The 12,123-nt window shown below is 38.0% G+C and overlaps 1 protein-coding gene across 14 annotated transcripts in view; it reads right to left on the bottom strand.

Moving 5' to 3' along the window:
• The window catches only part of LOC145256347 (spectrin beta chain-like), a 648,628-nt gene that overhangs the window by 257,659 nt on the left and 378,846 nt on the right, over positions 1-12,123 (bottom strand). The gene's annotated exons all lie outside the window — the stretch shown is intronic.

The raw sequence follows: 12,123 nt of genomic DNA on the forward strand, positions 1-12,123 counted from the left end.
TTCTTTATGTATTTAAAAAATGGGAAATATTTATTTTTGTAGTCAGCTGCAAAAATTACTAAAAAAAAAACAAAACTATTTGCCGTTCCCCCTCCCTTCGTCTGTAATTAATTCGGAACGCGAGCGGCGACTCACATCGCGTAATAATACACGCCATGCCATTACATGATGTCATAAAATTATGGGATGTTGCGACTAGTTTTTTTTGTTTTTTGTTTTTTTTTATGTTATCTTTATGCGGTATTTTTATCTACGGAAAGCCATAAACGCTATAAAAATATATATATAAAAAAATCTCTTGTAAATATCAATTACAACGGTGTTAATATTTAGTGGACTTTATTGCAGGGAGAAATACATTAATAATGCAGTTGTTACTGCGTGTGAATTTATATATCCGTTAGTATTTACAAATTCAAAGGAGAGCACAGCACATGTATTTATTTATTTTACGAATTAAACCTCCACCCTCCACGCGCAGTTATGTAGGTTACCATAATTAATTACATTAGAAATATTCAATATCCGTGTTGTTAGAAGCTGACATCATCATCATAATAATAATAATAATAATAATAATAATAATAATAATAATACGTTTAGTGCAAAATTACGAAAAAATATCGATTTGAAATAGATTCCAAAGGCAATTATTAAAAATAAACATTCAATTATTCCATTCTTTTATACTGCAGATTCACGTGATTTTTTACCTTTAAATTTTAATCAAGAGATAATTTTCTTTTCCGTCAGTTTAAAGGCTTCAAAATTACTACAAAAAAGTGTTACGATAGTAAATACAAGTCGGCCATTTTTCACTGATAGATGTTCTGGATATTTTGTGGAAGAACGCAGCTTTAAGAAAAAATAGCCAAAACACAGGTTGTAGTAAAAAAAAAAAATAAAATAAACTCATGATATACTCAAGGGATGAAAAAATAATAATAATATATAAAATGCATTATATACCCAAGAGAATTGAAAAATAAAATTGTATCCGAGATGTGTATATTTGCTGATGAGTGATGAGACCAAACTTGATAACAGATATGAAGGGGAAACGAATGCACACATATATAAGGCAATGGCCGAAACCTTAGAGAATGATTTGCAATTTGTAGTGGAATGGGGGGACGTAAATGGATGGTAAAATTTAATGCTACTAAAACTAACCTTCTTTCCTTTAACAATTACAAGAAACCTTCTCGGCCATTGATTGCTATAATTAATAACACTACCTTAGAGTTAATCGTTCAAACTTCTTGGACTAATATTCACAGGAAACATGAATTGGAACAAATACATTGAAACATTGCCAAGACTGCTGCAAATAAGGTGGCTTCCCTCTACCGTGCTAGAAAATTACTCATAACTGACAGTATTCATATCTATAAAGATACCATTCGCTCATGCATCTATTACCAGTCTCTCACTCTTAGACAGGGTCCAAAAGGATCCCTAACTTAATAGGTCCCGCATTGGCAACCAAGCTCCAACTCCTGTCCCATCGCTGCAATGTTACATTCCTGGATACTGTCAGATGTGAGTAGTTTTCTACAACGGTAGAGAATGCCCACCTTCTTTGCAGCAGCCTTGGCAATGTCTTCAATCTATTTGTTCAAAGTCATGTTGCCTGTGAATGTTGAGTTGAAGAGTTTGAACAAAGATTTGTACTTTAATCGTTTTTTGATGGAAGTCGGCTTAACTAGCATCCAGCAGTTATAGCAGCTTGTAGAATTAAAAGACCGGAATCTCATTCTAACATTTAATCACAACTTTATTGATTATCTTTGTTAGTTTGACTTGTATAAAAAAGGGTTAATCATGGGAAGAATTAATATATATGCATGTAGATGAAAGATTAGACAGACCTGTTGAAAGAGAGAGTTCATGGATGTGCGTTGGAGTTAGCAGTAGAAGCGTGCATCCATGTATGGACGGGGACAAAATATTAGTCCTGTGGGAGAAGGAGAGTTTATATATATGTGTGGTTGAAGTTGTCGTTTGCCAGTAGCCATGATGGATTCTTTGTCTTTGTATCTAAGCCGGCCCCGGGCTCAAAGGCTTGGAGGAGTTCTGTTGCATTTGAGAGAAGTGGGGGACAGGTATAAGTTCTGTGAAGAGTGTTGCTGGCCTGAGAGCCGGAACGTAAGAGAAAGTTGCTGTGGTTTAAACCTTTTTATGAACTGCATTATGTGGTCAGCTCATCTGAAAGCTGGTCTCTGATTGGTCAAGCCAGAAAGGAAATTGAATGCTTCAACCAATCTTATAAACCAAAAGTATTCAAAATCTTATGCCACAAGTATTCGCTTTTACTGCTACAAGATCTCTGATCACTGCGCTCCATCATCTCCGGTGATAATTTGGGAGCAGGGGGGCAACTTTACTATCATGTGTCGTCCGACACAATCGTGTATTTTCAAACAATGGCGTTTCAGGGAAAAACATTATTATGTACTTAAGTGTCATGTTGAAATTAGTATAAATTCCAAAAATTATGAAAAATGGTCCAGTAGAAGATATGCCAGAGCTGAGTTTTGGAAAGAAAGGGTGCTGTAGACTGAGGAAAGCAAGATGGCCGACCTGAAAGATTGTCATTGGATTCTACACAAAGCAACTTAAATGATAGATGCAGTTATCTTCCCTTGATTTTGATTTCCCAACAAAAAATTCTGTATTTACTTATAATTATTTTTCTACTGCCCATTTTTCATAATTTTTGAATACTAATTTCAGCATGACACATAAATAATAATGTTTTTTTCAGAAATGCATTTTTTTCAAAAACACTCTACAGTAAAATTGTACCAAATTTTTTTCTTTTTTGCAAAAAAGTCACCACTGATCAAGGCCCAGAGTCCACTTGAGGATAAGATTTAAAGAGGGTACAGTAGTCAATGGGACAATATAGTAATCGTTAGTAGTGGAAATTTGGAGCTAGTTCCCTGTCTAATGTTGGAGACTGTCACAAGCCAGGTTTACAGCTGGTCATTGCTACATCTCTTGTCATCTTTTGGGCATGGGTTTGGGAGCCACAGCTGTCCATATGAGTTCACCTTCTTCATAAGCTAGCCAACAAAAATGCCTGGGTGTAATCAACTGAAAAGCAGGATAATTGGGTCATCATTAATCTGTGCTGCCGTGTCCTCATTTCTCATTACATCATTTTAAATCGAACTGTCCAAAGTTGTTTTGTTTACACGCTGGAAAAATGGTTGGATCACTCTACTGCTCCAGAAGGTATCTCACTGCCGATACAATCCTTTATCTGTATAAAAGAGAGGTACATGCTAAAATGGAGTACTGTTGCCACATCTGGACAGGAGCTGCCCAGCACACCTTATCTAACCTTGATAGAGTTCAAAACTGGCTTCGAAACGTAGTAGGTGAAGCCTTTTTCTCTTCCCTGCAACCTATTTTTCACAGAAGAGACATTGCAAGCCTATCTCTGCTCTATCATTATTTTCATGGCAAGTGCTCGACTGAACTCCAATCTATGGTTTCCCCTTGCCAAACATTTACAAAAAAACACACGACTAGCTGCAACCATTATAAACGATTTTCCTCACTCTCTAACTGTGACTAAATCTAAATGCAGATTCCATGAACAAAGCTTTTTTCCCAGAACTGCCCGCCTGTGGAACACTGTTCTGTTGTCCTGCTTCCCGGTTGAATACAACATGGTAGCCTTCAAATCTAATGTAAACAAGTTCTTGTTGCACTGTCTCCATAAATAATCAAATTCTACCCAATTTAAGCCATGAGCGATTACTATTCTGTCACCTTACATTTATTAACTCTTATCCTCGAGTGGCCTTCGGGCCTTGATAAGTAGTGACTCCCCCCCCCCCAAAAAAAAAATTGTGAAATTTGCAAACATTTGAAAAAATTGTAATCATTCTCTTGAAACTGAGTATCAGATGGTCATTACTGGCAGTTGTTAGAAACCTAAGAGATATAATGAATAGAACTGCACGCCTGTGGAACTCTGTTCCGTCTGCCTGCTTCCCACCTGACTACAACTTGGATGCCTTCAAGTCCAATGTTAACAAATTCCTAATGAATCGCCCCCTTAAGTAAACACTTCATCAAATCTCCACACTAACGTACTGTACTTGCAATAACCCTTATCCCTGAGTGGCTTCCGGGCCTTGATAAGTGGTGACCACCGTATAAAAAAAAAGAAAAAAGAAATTAAAATACTCAAATTCACATTTGGCTAGATAGCACATATAACTCCACCCACATTTGGCTAGATAACACATATGACTCCGCCCACAGCCAAATCAGATCACATGACCAATTTAGAATTAAAAAGGAATCTAATGTTCATTGACCAATAGAACCTCGCCATCGTATCGGGCAAGGTTGCCCAGACCAAATTGACTCTTTCCCTGCACAGGTCTCTATCTTCCATGGCCTTAGGAAGATCTTCAAGTTGCAAGCCAGTGTCTTCTGTGTACGTCTTGACCGGTTTTCCTACTTTAGCAGTTCTGTGTTTAGGATCGAACAGTACGACATCATTGACAACCTTATTTTTTCTTTTGTAGCAATGTCCGGCATATTGTGTTCTTTCTTCTCTTTTTTTTAAATTCTATTTTCACCCCAAACAAGGCATAGTGCCACTTGGATGTAGGGGGGGGGGCTACTATCGGGGACATAAGTTGCAGGATATATGTAGGGAGTTGAGCAGCGAAATATCTGTTCACATTACACTTGAACTTCTGCATGTCAGTACAGTCAAGGAAAGCAGGAACCCGGAAGTCTAGCATTTTTGGGGAAGAAACTATTAGAGTAAAAGACTTTTCATGATGGAGTTTTAGGATTTGTGGGATAGGACAACAGATTTGGTTAGAGCAACCCAGAGAGGGAAACTAAGGAAGAAACAGAAGTGAAGAAATATTTTTTGTTTGTAGACCATGATAAGGTTATTTCCATGGCAGGTGCTCGTCTGAACTCCAATCTCTGGTCCCCCCTCGCCAATCTTTCACAAAAAACACCCGTCTAGCTGAATCCACTGTGAAAAATTTCCCCCACTTTTTATCTGTGCCTAAATCAAAACGTGGATTTCATGAACAAAGCTTCTTTCTTAGAACTGCACGCCTGTGGAACTCTGTTCTGTCTGCCTGCTTCCCACCTGACTACAACTTGGATGTCTTCAAGTCCAATGTTACCAAATTCCTAATGAACCGCCCCCTTAAGTAAACACTTTATCAAATCTCCACACTAACATAATGTACTTGCAATAACCCTTATCCCTGAGTGGCTTCCGGACCTTGATAAGTGGTGACCACTGTGTAAAAAAAAAAAAAAAAGGTAAAGCAGTAACAATTACCCATCAGTATAGGATTGAGAGGCCTCACCGGAAGCTACTGCATGGTCCAGAATCCATTCACCAAATGGCAATACAGCAGCCCCAGTATTTTACACCTGCTAATAGGACACCCTCCTTAGTGGTTAGTCTAAGATTCAGGTCCCTGAATATCAGGCGGATAATATCAGCCCAGAAAAATTTTTACCTCCAGCACCCTTACTAGTGACATAGTCACAAGAATAGAAATGGAAACAGAAAAATTTCCAACATCCCAGGCTACTGCTAATGCAAAATTTTGCCGACCTAAATGACAGCCTTTTCTTCTCCCTTTGTCAGAAAAATCACTCGTTCCAAAGGAGGACTGAGAGACAAATTAGGGGAAGCAAGAGTTATGGGAACTGCCAACAACGCATCCACATTGCATCATCTACTCTTCATTTAAAAAAAAAAAAAACGCTACTAGTATAAAGTATTCTACTTAATATAAGTACAATTGGCCTGTTTAAGAGAAAGTATGGCGATAGGTTTCTCACTCACTGAAATATAGAAAGAATTAAAATTACAAATTTATCGTCTGTAATTCTTGAGCAACTTGGCTAGAACAACCTCGGGTCGCTCTCGACTTGATTTGAATCAAAATCATCTACTCCTTTTGCATTACTTTGACACGAGACAGTGCATTTATTAGTATGTCTTTTTGAAAAGAATACTAAAAATGGAATGGCGTCACCAAAATTAAAATATCATATTTAAGCGTATTGTATGACTGGGCAACGCTGCACATCCAGCTAGTCTGGTATGTGGTATTCTAAATATATGATATTTTTTGTTTTATGTGTTGCTTGTAAGATAAAATATTTTTAGGTGAATGCTGTTCAACCATCTACAAAATTCCAAAGTGAAGATCCAAATCAGAGGTCAACAAACTACGGCCTGCGGGTCAGATCCAAACAGCCAAAGTTTTTAATTCAGCCCGTGAAGCTCTTGTGGAAAACGTAAGAACATTCATAAAAAAAATTTTTAAATGGAAATATGTGAAAATAGTGCAGTAGTTTTTCTTTTTGTTCATAAACTGATTAAAAGAATGAGGTCTGGGAGAACCAGTTTCACTAAAAAGCAAAGCTAATGAGAAAAACAGTACTAAACACACCAGGTAATTAAAAATAAAATTTTCTTTTTTCTTTTTCTTTTTATTTTTTGTTCTCACAAAAAATCAGCAATATGCCTGCTGCCCCAATTTGAAAACTTTGCAGGCACTCTGATCTAAACAGGTAAAAACCTAAATAAACTAAATTGTCCAATTTCTATTGCACACTCTTTAACCCTTATCCTCGAGTGGCCTCTTGGCCTTGATAAGTGGTGATGTCTTTGTAAAAAAAAAAAAAAAAAAAAAACCTTTCTTTTCGAGGTATTACTTTTGGAACAGAAAATACATGTACTTACTTAAAAATGGATGCCATCATAGTTGCCCAAATAATCGTTGTTTGTTTGAAAACCGCTTCTGCTTTATCAAGCAATGTCAAAGTTAAGAAGCCATATATCTTTTTTTATGGAAATCTCTCCAGACAAAGTGTGAAGCCATTTGATGTAAGGAGCTTACAAAAACGAAAGATGATCATTGCAAAAATTAGGAGATGCTTTTTAACCTTAGTATTAAAAAGACCAAAGAGGAAAACAGGCAGCAGGAAGAGAGTTCCACAAGTTTGCAGTTCTGAGAAAGAAGCTACTGGAATAGAAAGCTGTCTTACAATGAGGTATTAAAGCTGTGAATTGATGAAGACCACTAGACGAACGAGGCACACAAGCTGGAACAAAGGAAGCAGGGAATAGACAGGACAATTCTGAAGAACACATGTTATAATAGTATTTATAGAAAAATCTGAGATTAGCAACATCACGTCTGTCAGAGTAAGATAGCAAAGAAAGGGTGGGAGCCAATCAAATAACAGATACGTTTTTGCACCTTATCAAAGGAAACATTCAAGTGAAATAAAGATTCATCAGCGCAAATATAACAACAATACTCCATACATGATCTGATATTAGATTTGTAGAGATAAAGAAAAGCCTCAGGTGTGAGAAAGCGATAGAGTGGACTGAGTTCACGAGAAGCGGAAATCTAGCAAAACATGTCAAAAATACCGACTCAACGGGTCACAGTTTGTCTACTTCTAAAACTCTGTAGAGTTTGCTTGTTTGCTATCGTGCACAATTAGTGACGTGATAAAAAGTGATTCACGTAAACAAAGAGTGAATGTTAGAAGAAGTAGTGGGAGGAGACGAATGGCGTAACTAATTAAAAGAAAGTGAGATAGAAGATAGAGACGACTTGAGGGAGGGGAGTGAAGAGAGAGAGAGAGAGAGAAAGAGAAAGAGAGGAGAAAGAAAGGGAGATTTAATTATATATGTAACACATACTGACTGAATGAGTCACAGGTAGTCTAGTACCTGCATACCTATATGCTATTAAAACGCTGCGGATTTTGCTTGTTTGCTTGCGTGCTTGTTTATTCCTGTGCATACTTTATGACGTCATCATTTTCATGATGTCATTTAATGATAACGTCACGAGGAGATGATGGCTGATAACCAGGCTAGAATCTGTGTACTTTGCTTGCTTCTATCTTCTCATCGTGTACATTGGATGACGTCACAAAAGTGGATGACGAAAAAGAGAGAGAGAAAAAAAAAAGAGATAGGAGAAAGATAGACAGAGAAGAGGAGCGCAGATAAACAAAAAATAAATGATTACAAAAAATCACTTGAAAATTGATACGCACTATTTTTTTTTTTGAAAAGTCGGTATCTTTTGTGGTATCACTAATAGTATACAAAGGCGGTTCCAAAAGTAATGCCTCCTATTTTTTTGATTCCGTACGAATGGGAAGATTGCATTGATATGATGACGGAACTTGTGTATACATGCCCTCAAAGTTTCATTTCTCTGTTGCAGATATTGACGGTGTGAGACTCCTAGAAAATAACTCCTGGCAAGGACATGCGTAAGAAGCAGAGATGCGTCATTGAATTCCTGGCAAAAGTGCATTGAGAATGGTGGTGACTATGTAGAAAAGGTCACTCGTTTTAATGGTATTACTCCTGTATTTGTAGCTCTTCAACTTGTTGAGTTCTAAAAAAAAAACAGGAGGCTTTACTTTTGGAATGACCCTCGTATTTAACAAATACAGACATAAAGGGCAATAAGTGGTCTAATATAACTAGAACTCTGCGGCTCTACAATACTACTAAAAGTAGTATATAGATCTGGATATTAATCTTGCTGGTGATGGAAGATTTTCAATGTTTTTTGCAATTCCAATATAATTATCGATTCGGTACTAAATTCACGATTCCGATAAAATTACTGATTCTGATTTTGATTCTTATAAATTTCTAAATGTTTAACTATAGAGATTTTTTTTTTTTTTTTTTCCCCTAATTACCCTAAAATGTGCAGATATTTTCACAAACATAAAAATGCACTTATTCGGCGATGACCTATAGATTATAAAAGCGCTAGCAGATTCAACCGACATAAGTCCAGTTCAAACAGACAGAAGTACATAGAAGCTAGAAGTAACATTAAGAAAGAAATAGCGACAGCTAAGAGAGAATTTATGGAAACCACTAAAAAACGCATTGAAGCACAAAAACTAGGAACTCGTGATTTCTGGAAAATCTACAACAGTGTAGTAAATAATGGGCAATCAACAATTCCCCCACTAACCAACAATCACGAGGTTGTTTGCTCAGCAACCGAAAAGGCTAACATGCTTGCCAGTCGGTTTGCCTCAAACTCCACACTGGACCCTTCCAACCACCCCCTACCTGAATTTCCTATGCGGACAGACGCCACGCTAGACAATCTGAAAATCACCCCTGCTAGGTGCATGCTATCATAAAAAACCTTGACACTTCAAAAGCATGTGGACCTGATCTCATCCCAGCTGTACTATTAAAAAAGTGCTCAGCCGAAGTAGCTCCAGTTCTCTCCAAACTCTACAACAAATGCCTTAATGAATCTTGCTTTCCGGGCTGTTGGAAAACTGCTTCTATGGTACCAGTATTCAAGAATTCTGGCGAAAGAACTGACCCATTAAATTATCGCCCCATTAACCTCCTCCCACTTTTTGCCAAAATATTTGAGACCTTAATTAACTATGCTCTAGTCCATCACTTTACAGATGCTAAACTTCTGACTGACCAAAAATATGGATTTAGACAAGCCTGTTCTACAGCAGACATCCTAACTGTAATCTCTGAACGTATATACCATTCACTGGACAAAGTGGTGAGGGCAGAGCGGTAGCTCTAGATATATCTAAGGCTTTTGACAGGGTATGGCATGAGGGTCTCCTCAGGAAAATTAGATTATACGGTATCACTGGTAGAATACTTAACATAATTAAATCCTTCTTAGATAAGAGAAAAATCCAGGTTGTCCTCGACGGTCGTACATCTAAACAATATGATATAAATGCAGGAGTGCTCCAGGGGTCTATCCTTGGACCTCTACTGTTCCTGATATTCATAAATGACCTCCCCGACAAAATTGCCTCTGAGATGGGTATATATGCTGATGACACCACACTCTATAACAGGCACGACAGGAAAACAAATGAACACATATCTAAAGAAATGGCAGAAACACTAGAGGATGACCTCCAATCTGTAGTGGAATGGAGACAAAAATGGATGGTCACATTCAATGCCGCCAAGACTAAACTAGTTTCATTCAATAATTACAAGAAATCTTCTCTACCACCTATAGCAATGGCCAACGACTCTTTATCTGAGAGTACGTCTTTCAAGTTCCTTGGCCTAACGTTCACAGGAAACATGAGTTGGAACAATTACATCGAGAGCATTGCCAGGGCTGCTGCGAAGATGGTGGGCTCTCTCTACCGTGCTAGAAAACTACTAACACCCGAAAGTATCTTGTACCTCTATAAGGCAACCATTCGCCCGTGTATGGAGTATTGCTGCCATATTTGGGCTGGTGTATTGGCTACTAGTCTCTCGCTCCTTGACAAAGTTCAAAAGAGAGTCGCAAATCTGATAGGCCCTAAACTGGCATCTAAGCTTCAGCCTCTGTCCCATTGATGAAACGTTGCATCCCTCTGCCTGTTCTACAAGTATTTTAATGGTGAATGCTCTAACGAACTGCAAGCACTTGTGCCCCCACGACGTGAACACCCTCGACAGACCCGACAGGCTGCAAAATCCCACCCCCACACTGTAGAGATCCCTAGATATAAAAGATCTTTCTACTCCAGTAGTTTCTTCCCCAGAACCGCTAGACTTTGGAATTCCATTCCAGGTCCCTGCTTCTCCAACTGTACTGACATGCAGAAGTTCAAGTGCAATGTGAACAGACATCTTGCTGCCTACATAGTACCCCTGTCGTTGCTGCCCCTGATATTAGCCCCCTACACCAAAGTGGCAATATGCCTTGTTTGGGGTGAAAATGTAATAAAAAAAAAAGCATTGTGTAGACTTCTGCGCATGTGTGTACGTTCGTGCGTGCATGCATGCGTGTGTGCGTGCGTGCGTGTGTGCATGCGTGTGTGCGTGCATGCATGCATGCGTGTGTATGTGCGTGTGTGCGTGCGTGTGTACGTGCGTGCGTGTGTGCGTGCAGGAATGTGTGTGTCGTTAGGGTCTCATCATCAGCGTCTCTATTTCTGAACAAAAATCCCATCCCTCAACTTCCAGATTTCAGCTGAGACTAGATCTGATGCCTGCTTCCTGTTTTGAGAAATTTCTCTTTTTTATTCTTTTCCAGATTTTTAGATGTAACCGAAATATGGGTGATTTTTCTATTGTTTTAAACCAAACAATGTTAGAAACAATAAACGAAACTAGGATGATTTCAACAATCGTTTTAAAGCGATAACATGACACCTGTGACGCTGCAGGTTTTAATTAAGCTAAAAATAACCTTTTCACTGCAGACAAAATGCTCAATTAATTTAATAAACACTTAAATATGTAATATAAAAGACCCTAGCAGGGAGACACAACGTGTCCGGGATTGAATTATGATTAACAAATGTTTCACACGCCCATATTTTTATTGTCATCACAATCGGTGAAATCGACCATTTTTCAATCAAATCGACTGATTGTCTGCACTAGTTGGGGACCCATTGCAGTGCACCAGGAGGAAGCTTCATATGACCCCCCCCCCCAGAAGTGACATAGTCTACAATACATTGTAGTCTACATTGCACTGTAGAGAACTTACTGTTGATTTTATAAAATTATTTTTTATATATAATGGCTTGAATTAAAGTTTAAAATGCAAAAGTCAAGCATCATGCTTAAATTGTGCTCTAAACAGAAACATTAATTTTGAACGCTCCTCTGTCATATCAAAGTTTCTACTGTTGATTTTGTATGCCTGACCTTTCTGCTTGCGTGGTAATAAAATTTCTTAAATGCACTTGTGGTGTTAGGCTATATAAGGTGTTAACTTTGATAAAAATCGCCTGTTCCTTCTTTCATTGAATTTTTTTAATCATCTATACTTATCGAACACATTCAAAACCTATTTAGAAACACTGCTAGATACATAAAGTACATTTGTTTGAAATTTCATAAAAACCAGCCTAGTCGTTGCAGAGTTTATAGGGAATGAACTCACATGCGCGCGCACACACACACACACACACACACACACAAAGTCCTACGAACAAGACACAGTTAGATAATGTAGAAACTGAGAATCGAATGTTACTGATGCCTCTGTCCATCTGTGTCTCTAAATTCTCAAGTTAGAAAACCAATTCAAGAAGGAAATAATGTTA

The sequence above is a fragment of the Euprymna scolopes genome, chromosome 32 (genome assembly GCF_053919585.1).
Source record: "Euprymna scolopes isolate OS-2025 chromosome 32, ASM5391958v1, whole genome shotgun sequence".
NCBI lineage: Eukaryota > Metazoa > Mollusca > Cephalopoda > Sepiida > Sepiolidae > Euprymna > Euprymna scolopes.